The 24825-nt window shown below is 48.0% G+C and overlaps 1 protein-coding gene across 1 annotated transcript in view; it reads right to left on the reverse strand.

Moving 5' to 3' along the window:
* Positions 1-24825, reverse strand: part of SPG7 (SPG7 matrix AAA peptidase subunit, paraplegin) — a 980080-nt gene that overhangs the window by 814522 nt on the left and 140733 nt on the right. The gene's annotated exons all lie outside the window — the stretch shown is intronic.

The following is a 24825-nucleotide window of genomic DNA, read 5'->3' on the forward strand; positions in this document are numbered from 1 at the left end:
CCAGCAGAGCTCACCGTCCCGGAATCCCACAGTGTGTAGCTCTGCTCTTCCTCAGCAGAAGCGGCCTACAGTGATCAGGAGACTTCAGTGCTCCACAGCTCTTGCTGTGGAACCGGGCAAAGAGGACAGCGGGCTTCTCAACCCTCAAACAGCCAGCCTTGGACCCAGCATCTCTCTCGCACTCCTGCTCAGCACGGCTTTCCTCCAGCCAGTAGCTCTCCAGCCCACCACACTTCTACAAGCCCCATCCTTCTCTCCAGGCCGTCTCTTTCTTTCTCTCTCTCTCTCTCTCTCTCTCTCTCTCTGCTGGGCGGTCTCATTTTATACACTGTTGACTTGTTAAATGGTTGCAGGTGCAAGTCCTTCACTTCAGTTGGCCCTGGCTAAGCCAATTAGCTGGACTGCCTGGCTATTACACTGGAACTCCTCCATAGCCATCTTCCTCGTCTCAGTACCAAAGTGGTGTGAATGAATGGAAGTGTGCATAACTCCCAGTTGTTTCCTCCTCGTCCCAGCCTTAAGGTGAAATGGTTGTGGGGCATTTTAGGTGGAAGAAAGAGGCAAAAACTGATCAGCCCATGACGGCAGGGAAATTCTAGGGTTCATTTTGACAAGGGACTAGGGGATACCCTGTTTCACCCAAAGACATACTCTACACACTCCCCACGTTCCCTCCACCCAGGTGATCCTCCCTCGCATATCCACCCCCAGGATCAGGGTCCAAGAGCGATGGCCTTTCCCTGGCCACCTGAGAGGACCACCACAAGAGAGAAGGTGTGAGGATGCCCTCAAGTTCTTCACAGTGTCAAGATTTTCCTCTGACCAGGAGCAACTTATAGTGACCCAGGTGCTATTAAAGCCCAGTCTCGTGAATAGAGTATCTGAAAGATAGTGAGCCTTGCTTTTGTCCCCAATCTAACGGAGACCTGGAAAATGGTCCCTCTGACACTTACAGCCGAGCCTCAAAAACGTGGACCCTCGAACAGGATAATCACAACATACTCTGCACTAGTCAGAATTTCTCCCAGAGATCCACTACCACGAACAAACAGGACAGACACTGTCAGCTCAGCAGGCTCTGGAGAGTAACCAGGAATAGTGGCCTCTTGCAATCAAGGACAGACACTCGCTCATTCCAATATGCTTATTCTCTCCTTTACACCAACAAACAATAGAATGTATCTATACCCCTCAATCAATTCTGCCTAGCTGCACACATACCTACACTACTCCATGAACATAGCAACAGTCTTTAGAACACAGTTTTACCCCATGTAAAAATTGGTCTAGCTGCACACAATCTCATACACAGGCTCCACCGCCGCCAGAATGGAGAGTCGGAGGCCAAATAACTTGCTGCACACATTCCACTGATCTCTCACAACCACTGCACCACACGTAGCATTAGAATGCAGCTACTCACCTCACAAACCACACTGGCTGCACACATACTGAGTGCACCCAAGAACTATATATATATATATATATATATATATATATAACTCTCTCTCTCTCCCCCGCTCTCTCTCCCTCTCCCTCTCTCTCTCCCCCAAAGGTGTTCAACCCACAGCGCTTTGAGATCATACCAGTGGTATATAAGGCACCATACAAATGCACAATAACATAACACACAGTGGCATGCAAGTCTTGAACCCCTCTTTCCATTGCTGTGTTGCTCTGTCTTGCACACTATTGCTCAAGGTTTGTTAAATTCTCCATTTCTGGACATATTGCTTTACATGTCTTCACGTTTTACATCCTCTTTAAATTGGTTTCCCTTTTATTGATTTTACATTTCTTTTTTGTCGGTTCGTCAATCTTGCTGCTACCTTTCGTTTGGTCTTTGTCTATCTTTGCCGCAAAATCATAATTCCGCCACTGCATCTGTTTCCACATTAATCCGTAAATGTCTCTTTAATGGCACATTCTTAGCTATGCTGACACCTCTTTCTATGATGTGGATGCGCCTTCTGTTTATTTCTGCTGCCGAAAGTGTCCCCAACGCATAGCATGAACAAATCTAACTTTCAAAAGAGAAGCAACTATAACTGTGTCCAGTACATATGACCACATATGACCACCATGGATTCTTTACGATTCCCAGACACACAGAGTTCATGTCGGATAGGTATATTTGTGTGGCACCATTTGGCTTTGGGAACCAAAAGTAGTTCCTGGTAGCTCTTGGTGTCAAGCTAAGCAGTCTCTTCTTGGCCCTATCCAGGAGCTAAATAGCTCCCAGCAATTTCAAACCCTGAGGGGACATACTGACAGATTGTCGTTCTATTGCATTACAATGCAGTAAACTATCTATGTCCTTTGCTACTCTTCCAATTATATTGTGTGAGCTTGCTTTTTCCATCAAAGACCGGAGAAAAATAAATAAGGGGTTGGGAAAGAATTTGACCACTAAATGCAAGGCAAGAAAATAGCAGTGAGGTCCCACACCCGCCTTCAATTGCCTACAATTAGAGTAGCATGCGTTAAGTAGTGAAGCATTGACGCCTGCACCAGAGCTTATGCAGGGGGCAAAAAAGTGGAGCCTCATCCGGGGCTTCCTGAGAAACATCACAATGGGCAGCTTGTAATGTAGCCTTTACACATGGTTAGAGCCTCCAGTCCAAACTTGCTGATAGGCTGGAGAGCTGGCAGCTTTGAGAAAACAAAGGAGAACCATATAGTGTGGGCTTCTCCTGTATTTAGAGCCTGGATCCCACACTTCCGATTGGCTAAAGAGAAGACAATGTGTGCTATTAGCAGCTATGGGAGAGACACTGGCTCACCAGGAGGCCACAAATTTGGATATGAATCCACTATCACCACCTGAATACTCTCTGGACCTATGTCGCCTCTTCAAGGCCTGGTCTGCCCACCATAGCGAGATTTATCGCTATTATGTGTCTAAAATCGAAGCACATACTAACCCTATGTATTCACTGTGATAAAAGGATGGCTGCAACCATGCAAGGCACTCCCGTTGCATTTATTGAACAGAATGCGTTCCAAATGTAGTGGTACACTAAAAAGCAGGGTCCTAGATGGCAGTCCAAGAATATTAGCCTTTATAGATCTCACCCAGGCCTTTGACCGAGTGGATAGAACTAGACTGTGGTCAAAACTGATAGCCTAGAACTGTCCGAACGAGATACTAGCACCAATAAGAGCCCTGTACACCAACACAACAATGCAAGTATGCTTAAACCATCAAGGGACTCTTTCGGCGGAGATCATGACAATAAGAGGAGTGAAACAGGGCTGCCCTCTGGCACCTGCCCTGTTCTGGGCATATCGAGGTGATTTTCAAGACTCAGAGAAGACAACACGCTCCTTTCCTCCAAATATTGGTGGAGAACAGATCAGTCGCTTGCTTTACGCAGACGATCTGATCCTCTTAGACCATACACCAAAAGGCCTCCAGCGCCAACTAAACAATTCACAGGGATACATGGCAGAAAACAACTTGGACATTAACGAAGGTAAAACCAAAATGATGATAACAGAAAAAACTATTACAAAGAAGGAAAAGACCAACCTCCGCCTGGGTTCTGCCATAATAGAAAGAGTAAGCGACTTTAAGTATCTGGGGGCACTTTGGACAGTTCTGGGAAGGAAAAAGCTATGCAGGAAGTCCTCTATGATAAAACGAAAAAGCTGGCTGCTCAGGGGGATGGGGGGGGGGGGGGGGGGAGTCTTACCTAAACCAGGTAAGGTTCCCAACTTTTCTCTCAGGGGATCAGAACTCAAAGGGAACCAACTCAAAAGGGAAAAACAAAGGTGAGTCTTGTTACCCCTCTTTGCATTGCCCCAGTGTTTCAAAGTGACCAACAATTACAAATTAAACAAATACCATTTGATCTTGTTATGAGACACCATGAACCCAGGATTTACACAAAGAGTTACAAAAAGATTAATTCAATTTTTATTATCACACATTGTATCTGAATAAAGAGACAGCATTTTCCACACATATAATATTACACAATTAAACAATTCATCATTTGTTAAAAAAAACTAGTTTTGATGTAAAAGACAAAGAACAAGCGCATAGTGCACCAATAGGACAAAGGGCTGCAAGCAACACAAAGTTTATATATATTTTTTTATTAACCACTCTGTGCATGAAAATCCCACAATTGATTCACATGGGTATTTCAGATAGCTGTCGACATGTTTCGGTCATTTTTTTGTTTCGGACACTATCTCTAGTGTCTTTAATTCTTTCTTTTCTTAGGCCATCTTCAGCACACAATTTCTTCAGAAAAGGACAACAAAAGACTACACCCCAAATAACCAGGTTATTCACCGTAGTGACCACCTTACTCCTAGTCCATAGTCCCCTTTCCTCCATACTTAGAGGACATCTCTCCGTCCTGTGGGACAGGACCGGAGCACTTTGTAAAAAGCATCCAAAAATGTTGCAAAAATGTGTCCTTCCTCTCTTTCTTGCGCAGGGCCCGCCACGCGGCCGTAACCCCGCCCACCTCAGCTTCGCCCCTGTTAGGGAGAATTCTCTGAAAAGGCTAATTTCCCAAACCTGGTGAGTCCCCCAGCAGCTTTGCTGGATTTTTGGGGTTTATTTTTTTCTCCTGCTAAGGGTTAGACTCTTTTACTCCCACTCTTAGGCACGATTTGAGGTGTTCCTTTATCTTTCCATGTGTTTTATGGGCTATGGGGTCTTTTACTCCATAGGGTCTCATGTGTTTTTGATGTGGGTTACACAGCACCCTCCGTGCCGTAACCCAGGGGTGTCATAGTGACCCCCCACCATAGACTCCATACCCTGGGACTGACTACTGTCTCCCAGGGCATGTAAAGTCACCATTGGCTTTACTAGTCCCGAATTATGAACAGAAACCAGTACAAACCATCATATTGTGAAAGTACTGGCCGGGGCAATTCGATTGCCCCGGGGTCTGTTGTTCGAGCGGGCACGTCTCCGTCCCCCCCGATCGAGTTTTGGCTGGTGACAGTGGATACTACTTTTTATATTCGACCGCAAATATATCTCTATGGGATTTTCCCATTGTTCGAGGCTACCAACTTTAATTATTTAATTCTTATAGCCTCGAACATGCCGCCGGTTTATTTATTTAATATTAATTCACTGGTTGGTATTTTTTGCCAGAACTCGATTCTAAAATGGCGTTTATGTTCTCTTCTGTGACTCCAATCCAAGTCGAGCCCTTTGTTCCACTTTTTGGCGGGCTTCTCCACAGAAGCCTCCAAAAGTGGTGCCACTCTGTCTGGGTACCACAGGGGGTGTGGGAGGGGGTTTAGGCACCCTGGACTGAGTTACCTTGGTAACTCAAGTCGCACTCTTGTGTGATTGGACCAAGTGGTGAGCCGGCCGGCTCACCACTTAGCATGTTTGATTGACAGCTAGGCTGAATGAATGGAGGTTTGCTGCATAAAAGCAGGGCTTTTGGGGACTGGAACTTCAGAAGTCGCCACAGGACCTAAGAATCCGAGGAGGGAGAAGCTGAGCCGACCTGCAACGACGACACCACCGGTGGAGCCCTGGTGAACGGTCTCACCACTTTTCCCGACGACAGAGGAGATCTCCAGTCCAGAGAGTCTTCTTCCTTTGACTGGTGGGGATAACCAGTTTTGCCTTCTTTTCACCTTCCTGGAGCATCTCGTGGCCGCCTTGCCCGTGCCAAGCACCCCGGGAACCGGAATACCACAGTTTACCACTACCGCAAAGAGAAGGGTAGCACCTTTTAACCGAAGAACTCCGCGGCTGGTTTCTTCCCTGGCAGTGCAACGACCTTCATCTTTCCTCCACTGCGAGACCTCCTCTTCCTCTGGACGAAACACCGACTTGCACCAGCTGCCAGGAACAACTGCCCCCGCTGGAGCTTCCTTCACACTTAAGGTACTGTGTCCCGCCTGGCTTCCCTTGCGACAGATTGTTCGGGGTGTCAGTAAAGCCTCGACTTTCTAACCTGGGCTAGCCTGGGATAACCTAGCTTACTTTTCCTGACTTTAATTTCATCCTTTTTGTGCAAACTATCTACAAGACTCTTTGGGCATAACCCCACTGTGTGAACCTGGACCCCTTCTGCTTGCTCTCTCCAAGAGTGGGCCTTGCAATTGACTTCCTTGCTCTCCAGTAGAACTCTGCCTATCCTGCCTTACTGTGGTTCTTGTAAAAGTATTGAAACTTGTGTGCTTCCATAACTCTGCCTTTTTCCCCCTCCCTTTTCTATAACTTATTAGAGTGCCATCTTATGTTAAGTGCTCACCCCTGTCTGAAAATAAGTGGTGTTTCTCACTAAGACTTGTCTAATAAGTAACTAGGGTTGTATATATATGATAGTGACTGTGTGCTGAATTTACTCACCTCTTTTTGCTAGTGGAAATTACAAGTGTGTTTTTAAATAAATAATTAAATACGGAGTTCGGGCAGAGTTCCAGTCTGCTCCAGTGACTAACGAGTGAGGACGTGTTTTCTACGCTCTTCTGCTGACGCTGCTGTGCCTTTAAGGCTTTTTCCCAGCATCACCTTTAAAAACTTGCCCTGCGCGCGGAGCGCGCGCGGAGTTCGGGCAGAGTTCCAGTCTGCTCCAGTCCGCGCCAGGACAAGGGACAAGGCTCCAGAGTCCAGACGGTCTAAGAGCCCCAAGGTAACTTTTACAACTTACTTGTCCACGAAATCTATCAACTACCAACTATCCTCCTCCTTATACCTTTTCCTTACCGGTTACCCATTTCTGTTCTCTCACCCTCCTTCTTTTTTCTCCTTTCCTACCCGCCAATCACTTCCTACCGTGCCCTCTCTTCCCTTCTCTCTTCCCTCCTTCTCTTCCCTCCTCCACCTACCTCACTGTGACCCTTCCCCCTCCCCCCCCACCTCCCCCTTCCCCAATTCCCCCTCCCATGGAGGAAGATTCAGATCAGCGCAGACTCAGAAGCAAAGTGCGTAAGAACCTATATGCACCATCGGCCGCCTCGGCCCCAACCTCTTTACATCATTCGAGGCCCTTGACGGCGACCGCTACGCTGCCGTCTCCTGCCTCGACTCCTCGAGAATATCTTCTTTTTCCTTTGACGAGCCAAACTCATGGAACTACCATAACTTCTGGGACACAGCCGTCGGCACCCATGGAGCCTGTGAAGCCGGGCGCCCTCCCTGGGCCTGAGACCCGGATCGTCCATACGCACCTTACAGTGCATAAAGGTGGACCAGCTAACGCCACAGCGTCGGCCAGCTGTCTGGTTCCAGTTCCTGGCGCGACCTGCCCTCTTACCGCTTCGGCGAGTGACCCATTCTGTGCAGGGACCGGAGAGTCCCTGTCAGTGGGTCTGAGGGCGCCCGCGCCAGTTGACTCACCCGGCACAGCCCGGCCGGACCCCGCTGTATCAGCCGACACGGCTGAGCTGAACAACATGGCGGCACCATCAGACACTTCATTCAGCTTGACTTCGGCCCACATGCCGTTATCGGTCTCTGATCCTTGTTCCGAGTCCCAGCCATGCACGTCCAACATAACCATCGAGGCGATGATTCATATAACTACGGACGACCCCAGGACCTTATCGGATACGGCTGGACGCGAGACTCTAAAAAAACAATTAGCCTCCGCTCAGGCCCCAGTGGCGCTCTGCATGGCACCGGACCTGACCTCAGTCAATCTCACACAAGCATCCGATATTGAGCTTAGCACTCTGCAAGACAATATATCTACAGCTGAGATTCCTCTTCTCAAACCTCCTTCAGATTCACAATCTCAATCTCAAAACAAACCCAAAGACACATTAATGAATTCCTTCTTGGAATCAATAACTGACACAGATTCAGATGAGGATTCCATCTCTCCGAACATTGCTTCGCACAAAAAACTGTGCGCCCAAATAAGACCACTTCACAAAAACCAAACTAATACAAGAACGAAACCTGTGCCAACGACACAAGCGCTCAATAAATTGATGGTACCAACAAAAAAAAAAAAAAAACACCAAGTCCTGTCGTCTGTACCAGCAAAATCTTCCAAGCATCCACTAAGTGAGGCCCGACCCCAGTCTCGGAAAAGAGAGGTGATTCTAAACTTTCTTTACCCACACCTCTCTTGTCATCCGCTTTGCTGAACTTCTTTAAGATCCAAGGGAAAAGAAAACTATCCACCGACTCTGAGCTGTCGGATGCGGAAATTCTAGAAGCGCTTGACGAAGCCGCGCCTGCCCTAAAAACCAGAAAAATTGTAGCTATTGAATGCCCCCAGTCACCCACTTGTCCTACAGATCTGAGTCAAACCTTAATTCCCAAAGACAACCTACAAGACCTCCCGACACCAGTCACGTTGACCCCCGAGCGGATCCTTTCTGCTCCACTCATCACTGCCCCAGATATCCAAGCCGAGAAGCCCCTTTCTAGAAACCCGGAACCCAGCTCATCTCCTCACTTAATACTCAAAGACTGCCCGGCTAACCAGGGTCTCCCGGGTATTCTAGACTTATTACAGCCCAAGCCTGTCTCTTCATACAAAGTAAAGTCCACACAATCGTGGCCGAAAACCCACCTACCCATTCTTCCCCCCCTGGCGTCGCTGGCAGATCCGCCACCCAGCGTTATCATACAAGACGACAGCGACCAACACCAGAGCCCGGTCACAGAGAGACATTCAAATGACGTAGAACTCGAAAGAAGATCAGTAAGGCGCAGGCATTCCCTGGCGAACCCTGCATCCTTAGGACCCAGAGATTTCCCAAGAAATAATAGACCACTCTTGGATCCTGCCTCTACACCTCAAAAAGACACATCGGGCAATAGAAAAGATTTAACGACAATTATGTCGGCAATAACCATCGCAATGGCCCCTTTCTGCAAACTCTATGAATCATTAGGAGATGCATCAAGAGACAACACGGCCATCTTGGCCTCCATTCAGTCTAAACTCACCTTCCTCGAAGGCTACATCACTGCTATCGACTTGAAACACGACATATTTAACACCTCAAAAGACCCAACACTGTTGGCCCCACAGCAACCACACTCACCTGCGATAAGGACGACGATCCTTCCTCAAAAGATCTGTGCTGACAGCTCTACACAGACGTCCTACACTACCTCCTTCATTGATCTCGCTCCAATATTTTCGAGCAAACCAAAGCCCACGTCAGTGGCTCTAACGCCCACTTCCAGTTTCCACCCTACGTCCGCTCAAAACCAGGACCGGACCCAACGGAGACTCCAAGGCAAAAAGACATTAAAACTAGCGCTAAGCGATCGTCAATCCTCCCCGCCGATCCATCCCCGCAACCTCCTGTCAGAAGGCGGCTTAACAAACTCCGGCCATTCTATCTCAACGGACACTTTGGATCTGGCCAGGCCACGGCCTCAAACCACAACAGCCTTGGCTCAGTCTCCGAAAACCTCTGAAGAATTTCTCGATTCAAGTCCTTTATCTCCAACCCCAGCCCAAGAAGTGGACGACTTGCCTATGGCACTCTCATCTACTCAAGATGCTGGACAAACCCCTCGCCGGCTGCCCACTCTACAGGCGCTCCCTGATGCCCCATCCACCTCAACATGGGAGCCGGCTGGGAAGCATCTCGAGATTCACCACCTGCCCACGCCTGCTCCAACCGCTTCGACCAAACGAAACACTAACCATGTTCAAAACAGTGTGGTAGATAAAACAAGGCCGTCAAAGCTATCCAAGACCCCCAAGCCAACGGAACTGAACCCGTCCAACGTTAAGACAACTAGAACCATAACCCTGTTCAAAATTGAACAGATCTCAAGCAAAGATAAACACATAATTCTCAACAGAAGAACTGTGCTGAAAATATCATAGTCAATACCCGCCTTAAAACATTTGAAATCGGACCACTTTCAGCGGGTCGAACCTTACCACAGAGACAACAAGGCCAAGGCGCACCTTTACATCTATAGCTCGGCAATACAAGATATCTGTAAACAAGCAGGCGAAGACCTAAAGGCAATGGGGCTCCTCCTCTCAGAAATAAAAACCTATGCCGACAGACCAACCCCTTTTGGGGCACACTCAAAGAAGAAAACTAACAACGACCAGAGCCCATCTAGACGCCTCCATGAGCGCAGAGACAAGCTAAGGTCTCACTTCAATGCCCCATCAAGAAAAAAGTCAACCTTTGACCAGACCCATGAACATCGGGCAGACCCTACCCGGGACCACTCCTCTCAATACAGAACCTCATCGAAAGTGGCCTGGGTAGACGCATCACCTCAAAGGTCCCTCTGTCACAGCGAACACAGGCAATCCACACCTACCCGCTGCTTGTCTCAGTACCAGCAAGACAGGCAACGCACGGATAGACCAGCACATGCCCGGAGACACTACTCACCTCAAAGTGATAGTCGTGCCTACAGGTCTCAACACCGACACTCAACTTCTGCCTTATCACCAGCGAAACCCACTACAAGGCCAACAGGACCATGGCATTGGATTAAAGAAGTCCTAGCTCCAAACAAGGCAAAATAGCAATCACTAGAGGAAGCCGACGTCCCCCTACATCCAAAACTTTTAACGCTGGCCTCCTGGAACACAAGGGGACATACACACTTAACGACTCAAAACTGCATAGACTTACAACAGTTCGATATCCTCTGCCTCCAGGAAACATGGCTGCTAGACAAACCTGTGTTGGATGGCTACGAAATTGTGACATCACCGGCGGTAAAGGGTCCTCTGGGTCGTCCCTCAGGGGGTCTCTTAATAGCGGTGAGATCGGACCAAAATTTAAAAATTCTCAAAACTACTGCTAACTCCTACGGGGTTCTGGCGGTCCTGTTGGCATGGAACAGCCCGTCGGACTCCTTCAAACCATCTTCTAAATCAAGCCCGTCGCCCCCCCTTGCGTTGATCACCACCTATTGGAACCCACAGAGAATTTCCACATCTCTCTTTTGCCAAACTATGGAGGAAACAATCGACGACATTTGTATCGAATGGGAGACGCCATGGATCATCATTTGTGGTGACCTCAACGCTAAATGCGACCAGCCGAAAGAGATCTCTTTGAAGGACATGGAACCCACGCAAGCCGAACGAAGAGGCGAAGTATGGATGACACTCATGTCCTCTAGGAACCTACATAACGCCGCCAAGATCAGAGAAGGCCAGCCTCTCCTACCAACATGGAAAAGAGGCCACTGGTCGGCCACTTTGGACTATATTTTTGCCTCTCCAGCCCTGTGTACACAAGTCCAAGACTTCCAAGTGCTGGAAACCACGTCAAGCGACCATAACCTTTTGTCCCTCTCTTGGGCCTCAACAGCGCTCTCGAACGGCAGCTACCTCCCCGAGGTGGAGCTCAATCCACAACAAACGCGCCTGCGTCTGTCTGCCGCAAATATAAGGGCAATCACCTCTCAGTACGTGACAAACCAAAACGCGGAGTCACCCTTGGAACCTCTTGGCAGACCAAATTACCTCCCACTCCTCCTATCCTATAAGTATCCTTCGACGTTGGGTTCAAAAGCCCAAAAGATCCACACTCATCACTTCGACAAACAAATAGCACTCAAAAAAACAGCATTGAGAAAGCTAAAAAGACAAGTCAAAGCTGTCAAAACCGTCGAAGCATGGAACAAGTGGGCCAACGAATTTCGAATGTACAAGGCATGGTTAAGAGCCAGACGGGCAGGCATCTACCAGCGGGATGCTGAACTTATACTCCGAGTCCTCACAACTAAAAAGACAGCAGATTTTTGGTCTCTAATAAACCACACGCAAGCGACAACCTCCTCAAACATGATTAACGCTGTTCCGGAGCAAGCCTGGGTTACTTTCTTTACCGACCTTTTTGGGAGTCCATCGGCAGAAAAATCTCAGTGTATCACCATGCCAGACTCCCCATGGGTGGACCTTTCAGCCGTATCAGACATATCTCTCGCAATCAAAAGGCTTAAATCGTCCAGAGCGCCAGGTCCGGATGGGCTGTCTAACATAGACTTAAAAAAACATCACCATGAATGGTCCACCTTCATTTCTAATTTGTTCAGCCACTGCAGACAAACGAGAAAGATCCCACTCTCGTGGTGCACATCCATCATTATTCCCATTTACAAACAGGGACCCAGAGACGTCCCGGGCAACTATCGCCCGATAGCCTTGCTGGACATCATGGGCAAGATCTTTGCGTCTCTCCTCCTAGGCCACTTTCAACAATGGGTCAAAACAGCCCCCTGCAATGACCCTCTTCAAACGGGCTTTAAAAAGCACGGGAGCACTACACTGAATATATTCATACTGTCCCTGCTGAAAGCGAAAACGAAAGAAACTTCTCAGCCTGTCTATGCTGCCTTTATCGACCTTTCACAGGCTTTTGACAAAGTCGACAGAAGGAAATTATGGGGCAAGTTAAAAAACTGGAATTGCCCAGAATCGGTCCTAAATCCACTAATGGCCTTGCATACCAACACCACTCTCAAGGTCAGGCTGAACAGACAAGGCACTCTCTCTAGGGAAATTAGTGCAAACAGAGGGGTCAAGCAAGGCTGCCCACTGGCTCCAGCCCTTTTTGTCGCATTTCTTGGTGACTATAAAGACTCTGAGCGGCTTGTCCGCTCCTTTCCGCCAAAGCTTGGAAACACGGTCCTGTCTCGACTCCTCTACGCGGATGACATGATTTTGTTCGATCAGACGCCAATCGGCTTGCAACGGCAGCTCGATAACCTTGCAGCCTATATGTCAGCCAACAATCTACTAATAAACCAGGCCAAAACCAAAATCATGATTTTTTCAAAAGACATTCGTCCTCACAAAAAACCTACATCGTGGACAGTAAACAACATCAGAATTGAGGTGGTTTCCCACTTCAAATACCTGGGGGTGGTCATCGATGGTTCAAGCAAGGAACAGAAAATGCAAGCTCACCTCTGGACAAAAACAAAGCTTTTGACTTCTCAACTCAAAGCGATCGACAGGAAATTTGGCAAATACTCACTCTCCCCGGCCATCGCCTTCTATAAAGGGAAAATAGTGCCAGCGTTAACATACGGCATGGACGCAATGTTCACGATTCCACACCAACTATGGCGAAGGCTAGAGGGACACATCTGGAAATCACTTTTGGGTTTACCAAATGCAATCCCCATCGAAGCAGTCAGAAGAGAGCTGGGGCTGCTCTCGTTAAGCGCGACTGTCAGTGTGGCCTCGCTTGCCCTGTTTAGAAAGACCTTAATAAAAGATGGCCTTCAAATCTGCAACTTCATCAGCCAAGAGCTGTCCTCCACGTCCTCCAAAGCCGTTCTGCTTTGGGTGCGTCGGCAAGAACACACACTGGAGGAAGTGTCATGTTCCAAACTTGACCTAATTTCGAACCCCCAAAGGGTAAGCGAAAAATTTAAGAACCAAGACTGGATCTCCACCATAGAAAAAGCGGCAGCAGCGAAATGCTTAAGACATCTCCCGCCAACATTTAACAAGTTGAAGTCGCCCCTAAGTTACTGTGCTAAATTCCCAGACAAAAAACTTCGAGGAATATTTTTGCGAGCACGTCTCAACCTGCTCCACACAAGAGAAATCTTGGGGATTAGATCTTTAACTGCCATAACTACCTGCAGGCTATGTAATGATCCTGACTCCACGGAGTCAATACGCCATCTTTTGCTGAACTGCCCCTCGCTGAACCGAGAACGGCTGGCCTATCTTCCTCCACTATGGCACGACTCAACCCTGATTGAAGAAAACACATGGTGGTGCCGTTTGATTTCTGGTGAAAAACCCCGCTGGGCAACGGCTACGGCAAAAATAATTCAGGAGGCTTTTCTCAAAATTGCGAACCAAAGCTCGAATTCCTTACCGGAGTTGCTTGGTGGATACCAACATGACTACACAGATGCACGACATGAAGTCTCAACTGGCGAATCAGGCGTCGGCTGAATATCCCCCTTTTATTCTGTAAAATTTCCACCTTGACTTGATCGCAACTTTCCAACGCCTCGTCTGATCGCCGCCTTTTGCACCTGTGTGGGTCTTTGAATTTTATTGAAATTAAGAACTGATACCCCTTGTAAAAATCATGTTTTTCTAGTTGATTATGTACAAGTAATAATAAAAAAAAAAAAAAAAAAAAAAATACTTTTACACCAAAGCTCTGGACAGTGTTTGCTTGGGCTACTGTGTCTCTGTACCTATTGTGTATACTCTATATACTGCCTAACTCTTCTTGAGAGAGGTCTGACTGCTCAGCCACAGCTACCAAGTGAATCTGTGTGGTACAGACTGCTACCAAGTGGGTTTACTGCCAAACACCTGTAGTCTTAAATCTTTTGCAGTGGTTCCTAAGGGAACTGCACAGGTTTCTGCCTAACAGCCCCACGCATCTCCCATCAGTCCTTTTCTATCGCCAGGTCTAAGACCTATTAGCAATAACAGATGAACCTTATTAGAGGGGACGGTGGGCAGGCGTATGGAGGAAAGGGGACTATGGACTAGGAGTAAGGTGGTCACTAAAGTGAGTAGCCTGGTTATACTCCTACGTACCGTCCCCTTTCCTCCATACTTATGGGAGATTCCCAAGCACTCCTAACAGGAACTATGGGTGGATGGAAATACCCCTTATTGAAAAAGGTTCTTCAGCACAGCCTGGCCAAACTGAGCATCAACTCTTGAGCTCATGTCTAGACAATAGTGCTTACAAAAAGCAGATGGGGAGGCCCAAGTAGCTGCCCTAGCAATGGTCTCCCAGGGGACATATTTCTGAAAGGCAACCGCGGCTGCCTTGCCCCGGACCAGGTGTGCATGAATGCCTTTAGGAGGCTTCAGCCCTTGGACAGTGAAAGACTCCTTGTGGGTTACCAAAGGTCACAAACAGTTGAGAAGAAGTCCTAAGCTCGGAAGTTCTGTCCAGATAGAACTTAAGAGCCCTTCTGACATCGAGACGATTCAGAACCCTTTCTGCCTCTGAGGCAGGGTTCGGAAAAAAGACCGGCAGGGTGATCGACTGATTAGATGGAACTCAGATACCACCTTCGGCAGGAAAGAAGGATTTGTCCGTAGGACCACCTTATCCTTGTGAAAGACTAAAAAGGGATGCTCCACTGACAAGGCCTGGAGCTCACTCACCCGCCTTGCTGACGTAACGGCGACCAAAAAGGACACTTTCCAGGATAGGTACTTGAGGTCCACCGTGGCCATCGATTCGAAGGGTTTATGGCACAACGCCGTCAGGACCACATTCAGATCCCACGACGGGTGCGGACTACGAATTGGAGGATAAAGGCGTGTGAAGCCTGCAAAATGCCTCTTAACCACTGGGTTACACAGAGAGTAAGAGCATTGGTCCGTAGAAAGGTAAGCGGAAACCGCCTAAAGGTAAGTTCTGCATAACAGAACGTGGACACCCGACTCTGCTAAGAAGGATACAAAGGACAGTACTGTGTCAATTGTAGCCCGCCTTGGGTCCAACTGCTTGTTTAAACACCAATGACAGAACCTGAGCCATTTGCTTCTGTACTGGGACCTAGTCGAAGGTTTCATGGCTGCCTGGATTATGTGCATGTTATCTTCTAAACACTTGAACCCAGGCACCATGCCGCCAAGCTGAGCGATTGTGGGGAGGGGTACCACAGCTGCTGCTCCCCTTGGTGAAGAAGATCGGGGGTCACTGGTAACCTGATCGGTGGATACACCGACAGGTGTTGAAGTTCTGAGAACCAAAACCTGGCCAGCCACCACGGGGCTATGAGTAGGAGAGAACAGTTCGCCGAGCTGTTCAATTTGCAAATTGCTCGGTGAACCAGAGGCAGAGGCGGGAAAGCGTATGGCTCTGTGCCATGGAATCTCGAGAGCATCTCCCAGATGGAGGAGACTCCCAGCCCCCCTCTGGAGGCATACTGAGGAAGCTTCGTGTTTGCCTCTGTAGCGAAGAGGTCCACTTCCGGTGTACCCCAACGCAGGAAAATCCACGAGAGGACCTCCGCCTTCTATTCCCACTCGTAGCTGACCATTGTCCGCCGGCTGAGGGCATCCACTGTGACATTCAGCTGGCCCGGGATGTGCACTGCAAGCAGCCAAACACCATGAAGAACAGCCCACTCCCAAATCTGGAAGGACAGGTCCACGAGAGGGGGAGAGACTTGGTTCCCCCTTGCTTGTTGATGTAATACATCAACACCACATTGTCCGTGCGTATACGGACCACCTTTTTGGCAATGATCGGTCTGAACGCCCTGAGCACTAGAAAGATCGCCAGAAGCTCCAGATGATTTATGTGGAGGAGCTTGTCCTGAGGCGACCAAAGATCCGGGACCTGAAGAAGAACCAAAGTCGCACCCCACCCCAGCAGGGAGGAGTCCGTCGTGACCGTCACCGTAGGGTCTGGGTCCTGAAACCCTGCACCCACCGACAGGTTGCTGAGAGATGACCACCACTCCAGATCCACTCTCATGGAAGCCGGAATCATTATCAACTTGGAGTCCGGATCCACAGCCTGACGCCAAAAACTCAGAAGAGCCATCTGAGTTTGCCTCATCTTGCGACTAGCAATAGGAGGAGCCAACACGCACAAGGCCATGAGGCCCAGAAGCCTCTGGAACCACCAGGCCGACATGCTCTCCGACTGCACAAACATCTGACACGTGGCTAACAGATCCGCCATTCTGTCCCCGGTGAGGTACACTCTGCAGTCGATCATGTTCCAGCGAAAACCAAGGAAAAACAAGTCCTCCGAGACCGTCATGGAAGATTTCCGCCAGTTCACTGACAGCCCAAGATGGAACAGGAGCTGAAGGAGAGACTGAAGATTGCACACGGCTTTCAACGGGCAAGGACTGCGTAAGAGCCAGTCGTCCAAATACAGATACACATGGATACCCTGCAGACAAACATAGGCCGCAATCGCCAACATCATCTTCGTGAAGACATGCGGCGCCGAAACTGGAAATGCTCCTCTCCCAAAGAGAAACAGAGATATCTCCTGTGTGGATTCCAAATCAGAATATGCATGTACGCATCCTGAAGATCCACCACGCTGAGCCAATCGCCCCTCTGCAAGGAAGACCGTATCTGGCTGGGCGTGATCATCTTGAATGTCTCTTGGGGTAGGAAAGGATTGAACTGGGAAAGGTCTAGGTTGTTGCACAGGCCAGCCTGGTTGGTTTTGGGCACCGTAAACAGCCGGGAGTAGAAGCCCTCCCCTCGTTCCCCAAGGGGAACGGGTTCCACCGCTCTGAGGTCCAGAAGCTTCAGCACCTCGGCATTCAGGGAGGGCGATCCCGACAGCTGGAAAGTAGGGTTGAAGGATGGGGTAGGAGGTAGGGGTAAGCGGAAGCCCGCCCGAGCGACTGACAAGGCCCATCTGTCTTCGGTGATGATATGCCACGCCTCCAGTCTCGTGCGAGCGCGGAGAACCCTCATTTTGTAGGTTTTTCCAGAGGTGTTGCCACCTGAACCTGAGGAGGAGGCTGAGGAGTGGGAGAAAAACCGAGTCTGTTGTTGTCTCCGGCGGTTATTCCCCAAAGGGGTATCCACTCTACGAGATTTCCGTTCAAGGAAGCCCCTGAAACCCGAGGAGGGCCGACTTTGCGACAGGGGTCTTTGGGTTTTAAAGGGGGTTTTAACCAGGACTGACAAGGATTTAGCTGTCTGCGTGCTATCCTTCGTCTTGGTCAGCTCTACATCCGTTGTAGAATGAAACAGCTCCTTACCGTCAAACGGAAGGTCCAACAGCTTGTCCTGCACCTCCTTCAAAACCTTGGTGGCATGTAGCCACGCCTGTCGTAAGGTATCAACCCCCAGCATAAGGCCCCGAGCTGAGGTGTCTACGTGGTGAGCCGCAGCCTCCAGGAGATCCTGGGCCAAGACCCTTGCGTCGGATCAGCCTGCCTTAAAATCCTCCAGCTTTTCGACCGGAATGAACTCCTCAAACTCCGACAGATCTTTCCACATCCGCATATTAGCCCCCGCTAACACTAGTTCGGCATTGGCCTGCCGGAGCTGCAAGGCCGAGTTAGCGGAAATCTTCCTCCCAAGGGAGTCAAGAAGGCTGTCCTCCTTTCCCAGAACCTGAGTAGCCGTCGAGGAAGAGGATGCTGCAGGCCTGGACTGTAAGGTAGCCGCAGCCACCACCGTGGAGGCCGGGGGCGGACAAGACGACAAATCCACCTCTTGCGAAGAATGCAGCCTGTATCACGCGTCAATTTTCTTATTGACGAAAAGTCCAGAGTGTGGCTTTTCCCAAACCCTACAGACCTCGACCAGAATGTCCTTCTGCAAAAACAGGCCAGTATACTCCAAAGGAGACAGGGTGAACACCCCAGAAAGCACACCCTCCTGCGGAGCGGGTGCCTCGGGCACCGGAATATCCAAGAAGCACATCATGTCCAGTACCCGGTCATGGAAAGCTCTAACAGAGCGGGGCAGATCCTTGTTGTCCTGATCGCCCTGCGTGTCATCCGATAGGTCAGGATCCTGCTGAACCGCGTCGGGCACTGCCTTGTCCAGGGGGGACAATGGGGGCAAAGGTGGATGAGTCGGGGAAGGCACCGTAGGCAAGGGAGGCGCCGGCAGGATCACCTGAGGAACGGGTGGAGCCTGAGGCGCGGGAGGACATTTCTTACTAAAAAGCCCTTTGAAATATTCCCTCATGGGATCGGTACACATGAGCGTCTGAAATTTGCCGAAAAAAGCGTCCTCCTGGGACTGTTTTGGAGCTACCGGAGGAGGCCTCTCATGAGGAGGATAATTCCAGGGATGCACAGGCCCATCCCCCGAAATGTCCACAAAAATCAAAGGTGCCGACCCCGCAGTCAACGAACATTGTGTGGAAGGGGCATCCGAGCATTCCAGTCATAAACTGGCCGAAAGGGATGCGCACAAGGAATTTTATGTTCACCCACAGAACCAAGCCCTACACCTGAGGCCAATGCCGTAGTTGTAGGGAAAGCGCTCAAAATGGCCACCGTGGTTGTGGCGGGAACAGCCGCCATTTTGCCATCACCTGAGGGGAACTGCGGCACGTGAGGAAGTGAGGCAGGGGTCCCTGTTGATGGATCAGGGGTCTTAACTTTAGCCTTTACGAAAGGAACCTCGGCAGAGCCGGTACTATGAGGCCTGGAATGTTTCTGCGACATACCAATAGCCAAATTAGCCTTCTCAGGAAGGACCTTGGCGCTCCCGGTAAAGGAAGAACTTTCCTTCTTTGCCCCCTCAACAGTTCTGGCGTCGCTACAAGAGCGGGAACGGTGAGAAACAACTTTCACCGGTAAGGCCTTGCCAGGCCTCTCAGAAATGTTGGTAACCTTAGCCTCTGTACGAGGGACATCGGACCCAGGTCCGGTAACAGCCTTACAAGCGTGGGCCTCGAACATCCGTTCGGTAACACAAAGCCCAACCAAGGCCTTGGGGCGCACCCCGGTTTTATTTTTGAGGGAAGCCGATAAAGTGGCCTCAGAGCAAGCTCCGGTACCCCACGACTCAGTAGAACTGGGTCTGCAAGCCGCCCCCACAGGAGCGGCCTCGGAGTGTACTCTGGTATCCACAAGCCCCTTAATGAGACCCTCAGAGAAAACTCTGGTACAATTTTTAGGCCCAGAAGACACCTCAGGGCAATCCCTGGTGACAGAGCGACTAACGCTCCTCCCGGCTCGGGAAGAGCACGGAAAGGTATCTCCCGGCCAGGGAGCTCTAAAAAGTAAAGAATTTACCGGGCGTTTCTTCTTTTCGTCGATAAAAGCTTGAAAATGCAAGGGAGGGGCACGTCGAAACACCTCGTCCCAGAGCTCCAACTGACGTTCAAGTGCCCGGACCGAAAGGGAAATCACAATAAAAATAGGAGTCCCAACAGTGGTGCGGACCCAAACACTAGAGACAAAGAGGATGGGGGTCCGCCCTCGCGAAGCATCAGTGACACGATGAACAATCTGGAAAGGCTAGTTTGAACGACATAGACAGACTAGTACACGATCGCTAGCGAGAGCCAGAGAGGAAAAAAGGGAAGAAAATCTTCCACGGATGCAAGTGCGTCCAGTCCCGAACAAGCGGAGAAAAGAACCGATGGGCGATGTGCGGGGCGGAGCTGAGGTGGGTGGGGTTACGGCCGCGTGCCGGGCCCCACGCAAGAAAGAGAGGAAGGACACATTTTTGCCAAATTTTTGGATGCTTTTTACAAAGTGCTCCGGTCCCGTCCCACAGGACGGAGAGATGTCCCATAAGTATGGAGGAAAGAGGACGGGACGTAGGAGTATGTTGATCAGCAAGACCAGTTCTACAAGGAATCTGTAAAAAACATATAAAACATGTAAATCCAAACCCAATTTGTTTCATGGGTTCAAGATATTTCAAAGACATACTTAAACATAAATATGCTAAAAAATGCGCATTCAACACATTGACAATACTAACGTTAGGAACATTCAAAAAGGACACAAATGCACAGGCATCACTTCAAACAAGGTAACACAAGAGCAACGTAAGCGAGCTATTCATGATTCTAGCTCCTTCAATAAATCCAAGGCTAATTAATAGCAGTGACTCTATGAATACTTCTCAAATGGGATGTATTCAAGACTAAACAGACTAATTTCTGTTCCAACATCTAGTATGGAGTCTTTTCCAAAGGTCACATATACCACATTTCACTTGTGAAACGATCTAGGCAATTCACTAACCTAGACCATAAGAACAAAGGGAAGGGGAAGGGGAGAAGAGGGAAAGGGAGAGAAAGGGAGGGAAGGGAAGGGAAGGGGGAGTTGGGAAAGAGAGGAAAGCAGAAAAGGGGTGGAGGCTGCAATTAATGGAGCACATCATTATTTTAAATATCGAGTTGATGTTGAGTCATTGTGTGCCTACTCATAATGAGTCCACAGGCCTAAATGTCAAACAACATAGCAGAAACCCATGTTTCCTAACAGACACGTACTTGCACTGTACAGAAGGCATTGACTCTAGATTCAAAATTGTTTCATAGCAAAGCCAAAAAATGGCAACATGTGGTGGTAATGTATCCCAACTTACTATTGTCATTTGTGAACAATTTACACGTTCGTCCACATATTCTGGATGCACGACTTTCACGAAAAGCAGTGTTGCTACAGGACGTTTTTGGCGTTCTTTATCGCACGAAGGGAAAGTTTCAACTTGCCACTAGTCTGCGGTTACCTATAAAGGCAAATAAAATGCGTCTCAGACAGTGTCTGAAGGTTTTGTTCGATATTTGTCTAAAGACCTTTATTTCCAAACTATAAGGTCACGGACAAAAATATGTACGCGCGCACATAAATAAAGTTTTATTTACCCCGTTGGATGGAAGGCTCCGTAAGACAGTAGCAGGATGTTTTTTCACCCAGAAGGCCGTAAATGTAGTAGTCGCAGTCAACTCGTTTAATGCGGCACCTGTCAGATCTATCAGGAGGCTCAGGATCCTAGTAGGTACCTTACCAGAATCGGAAAACACAGGGGAAGCACCTCTCAATTAGAAAGGCTTCGCTGCAAGTATAGCGTCAGCCTATTAAGTGCTATCACGGTTTAAAAGCGGAGGCGCAGGCTTAACTGATTCCGGGAAGGTCCTCGGAAACTGCCGCAATGGGAAATGAACAATGGCAGACTCCACGGACTTGTTTATAAACGTTTGCCAATATCATGTGATTTACGCAGGCGATTGCCTCCACAAGTTACGCACGGTCACGTTAACTGATCCCGGACATGCGGCGACTCAGTATTCACACATGCATTTAATGAAAGGGGAGAGAGTAACTTGACACGGCTGATTACTGTATATTTCTGCACACGGGGGACTCCAATAAACAAAACATGTTTTAAGGGCGCTCTTCTATCTTTTGGGTCATAGAGACTGTATTATGTGGACTAACAGAATATTTTCTGAGCCAGCACCGGTTACACCAGAGAGACTACAGCTCTAAAACGCTGGGCAAATTAAACAATCTCATGCAGCAGAACGGGGTTAATGAACTTAAAGCTGTAATGAGTGGCAAACATTATCAGTATGCCAAAAGACACACAAAAGACAAACCATAGGGTGTTGCATACAAGGTAGTGACCCAGACAAAAGGGAGGAGACATACACCTACAATTTGGGGTTGCAATTAGAGAAGAGTATTCCACTCCACTGATTAATTTAAGCCTTGTTGTGCTGTTTTAAGGGTATATATCCAACGTTGCTTACACAGAGCCAGTTTAGTTTCTCTATTTCCTCCTCTTGGGGTACTTTCGATTTTTTCAATAACAAAACAGAACAGGTCAGTGTGTTTATGTTTTTTCAGTTCAAAATGAGCGATCAAAGGTTTATTGGCCACTTTATTTTTTAGGCAAGATCTATGTTCACAAATATGTTGCCTCACTGGCCTGGTCGTTTTTCCAACATATAGTAAAGAGCATGGGCATTTGATCCCCAATCTGTAGTGCAATTGGTAAAAGTGCGCAGTTGCCACAGTTTTCCATTAAGAACAATGGACGATATGTTTTTGGTAAGATCACAAACGAACAACATCTGCATTTGTGATGGCCTATTACTCGTGGAAGATTCCAGAGTGTAGGTTGTGGAGTTGTACATTGTTTAACTGGGTAAGTGTGCACCAATAAGTCCCTATAATTCTTCTGCCTTTTAAAGGCAAATCTCAGACAGTAGGGTTGAAATCTGAGGTCTTTAGGAAATGCCAGTGCTTTTTCACTATTCTTCTGCGGCCATTACTGATAGGACTATATGTTGTGACGCAGGTGATTTTGTCGTCTTTGATAGTCCTCTCCGGAAACAGACATCTTTCCCGATTGGTATGTTGGGCACGTTTGAAAGCTTGATTAACTATTCTACTTGGATACCCATGGGATTTTAAACGAAGTTTCAAATCTTTGCCTTCATTAATAAAGTCACTCATAGCGGAACAGTTCCTCCTGATCCTTAAAAATGGACCAACTGGTAAATTGTCTCGGAGACTTAACGGATGGAAAATGTTGTATTTCAACAGAATATTTTTGTCGGTCGGTTTCCGAAATAAAGTGGTCAGCAAATGTCCCGAAGGGGACTTTTTGATCAAAATATCTAAAAAGGGAATTTGACAAGGATCAGAAGATATGGTGAATTGAATGCAGCTGTTTTGTGCATTCAGCAAATTAAGAAATAGATTCAGACTAATGTGGTCACCCTTCCATATCTTCAACACATCATCAATGTAACGGAACCATTTGGTCACATTACCTTTAAAGGGGTTGTTTTCGTGGAAGATGGATGCTGCCTCAAATGAATCCATGAATAAATTTGCTAGGTCGGGGGCGAATGTAGCGCCCATGCTTGTACCGTGTATCTGTTGGAAAAAGGAGCCATCATACAGGAAAAGAAAAAATTCTCTGTTAATGCGAGACATTCTAAAATGAAATTTGTGGGTACCGCTTCCCGAGTCGTACGTTTATTCAAAAAAAAAATCCATTACCTTTAAGCACTCTGGTTGTGGAATGCTGGTATATAAGGCTGTGACGTCTAGGGTGACAAGTAAATCTTCTTGGTCAATCACCAGATCTGCTAGATGGTTAATCATGCTAGTGGTATCTTTAATAAAAGATTTAATTGTCCTAACAAAAGGTCTCAGAAACCAATCAGTATAGATGAGAGAGGCTCTAGAATAGAGTTAAGTGCCGAAACAATCTGTCTACCTGGTGGTAACAATCTATTCTTATGTATTTTCGGTAATAGATAGAATGCCGGAATCGATGGATTCTTGTTGATCAAGAAACTCTGTTCATCTACAGAGATCCAGCCCTCTCAACGCATGGTCCATGAGGCCTTTGATCTCATCTCTAATTCTGGGCGTGGGATCCCAATCTAATTTTTTGTAAAACACAGGGTTACTCAGTTGTGCTAGTGCTTCTGTTTCATAAAGCACTGTGTCCCACAGAACTATTCCACCCCCCTTATCAGCTGGTTTAATAAGGAAGGAGGAATTGTTTTGGAGAGATTTTAGGGCCTCTCGTTGGCCACGAGACATATTGTCCCTAAGGTGATTTCGAGTTCGCAGAAGGACCTGGGTGTCCTCTGTGACTTTGTTTTCAAAAGCCAAGACAGCCGGTGAAACCATGGAGTTGTTTGGAAAAAAGGTGGAAGGGGGTTTCAAGCCTGTGATACTTTTTTCTTTGGTAGAGGGAGGTGCGTTGTTAAAGAAATATTTTAAACGTATCAACCGAAAAAACCTTTGCAGTTCAATTTGTGTCTCAAAATCCCAAGCTTTGGTGGTGGGGACAAAACTGAGCCCGTTCTTCAGGATATCACTTTCCAGGGCAGTTAAGACATGTGAGGAGAGGTTAAAGACAGGGATCACCAAGTTGGTGGGGGAAGCAATCAACATTAAGTATGGCCTATTTTCGACAATAAAAGTTTGAGAACTCTACAAAAAGAAGGTAATACCATCTTTAACCTAAGGCACAGACGCTATGCCTAACCTTCCCTCCGACCTTTGGCCCCAGTTGGAAGCCAAATTCTGTAGGTCGGTTTTAGGTCTACCCCAATCAACCCCAGTGGCAACTATCAGACGGAAACTTAGCCTTTCATCTCTAAAAACATCAGTAAACTGCAACAGCCTAATGCGGTACAGAAAATGCAGACTAAAAGATACCCCTTATGTTTTTAAGTTGATAAATCAAGAACTGTCATCTTCTAATTCTACCATGCTGACCAGATGAAAGACAGATGACGTGGCCCTCTTAACCTCGGTGGAGAGCTGTGAAGAAGAACTCATATCTAACCCTGTAAAAGTTCTAAACAAGATCAGAGAACTGGATTGGATAACGACATTAGAAACTGCCAACAAAAACAAACTATTCACCTTTCACAGAACTTTAAAAAATTGGAAGTTCTCCAAAACTACATCTATCTATTTCCGAACAGAATGGC

This window comes from Ambystoma mexicanum, chromosome 1q (assembly GCF_040938575.1).
Source record: "Ambystoma mexicanum isolate Mex_15411 chromosome 1q, UKY_AmexF1_1, whole genome shotgun sequence".
NCBI classification, from domain to species: Eukaryota; Metazoa; Chordata; class Amphibia; order Caudata; family Ambystomatidae; genus Ambystoma; species Ambystoma mexicanum.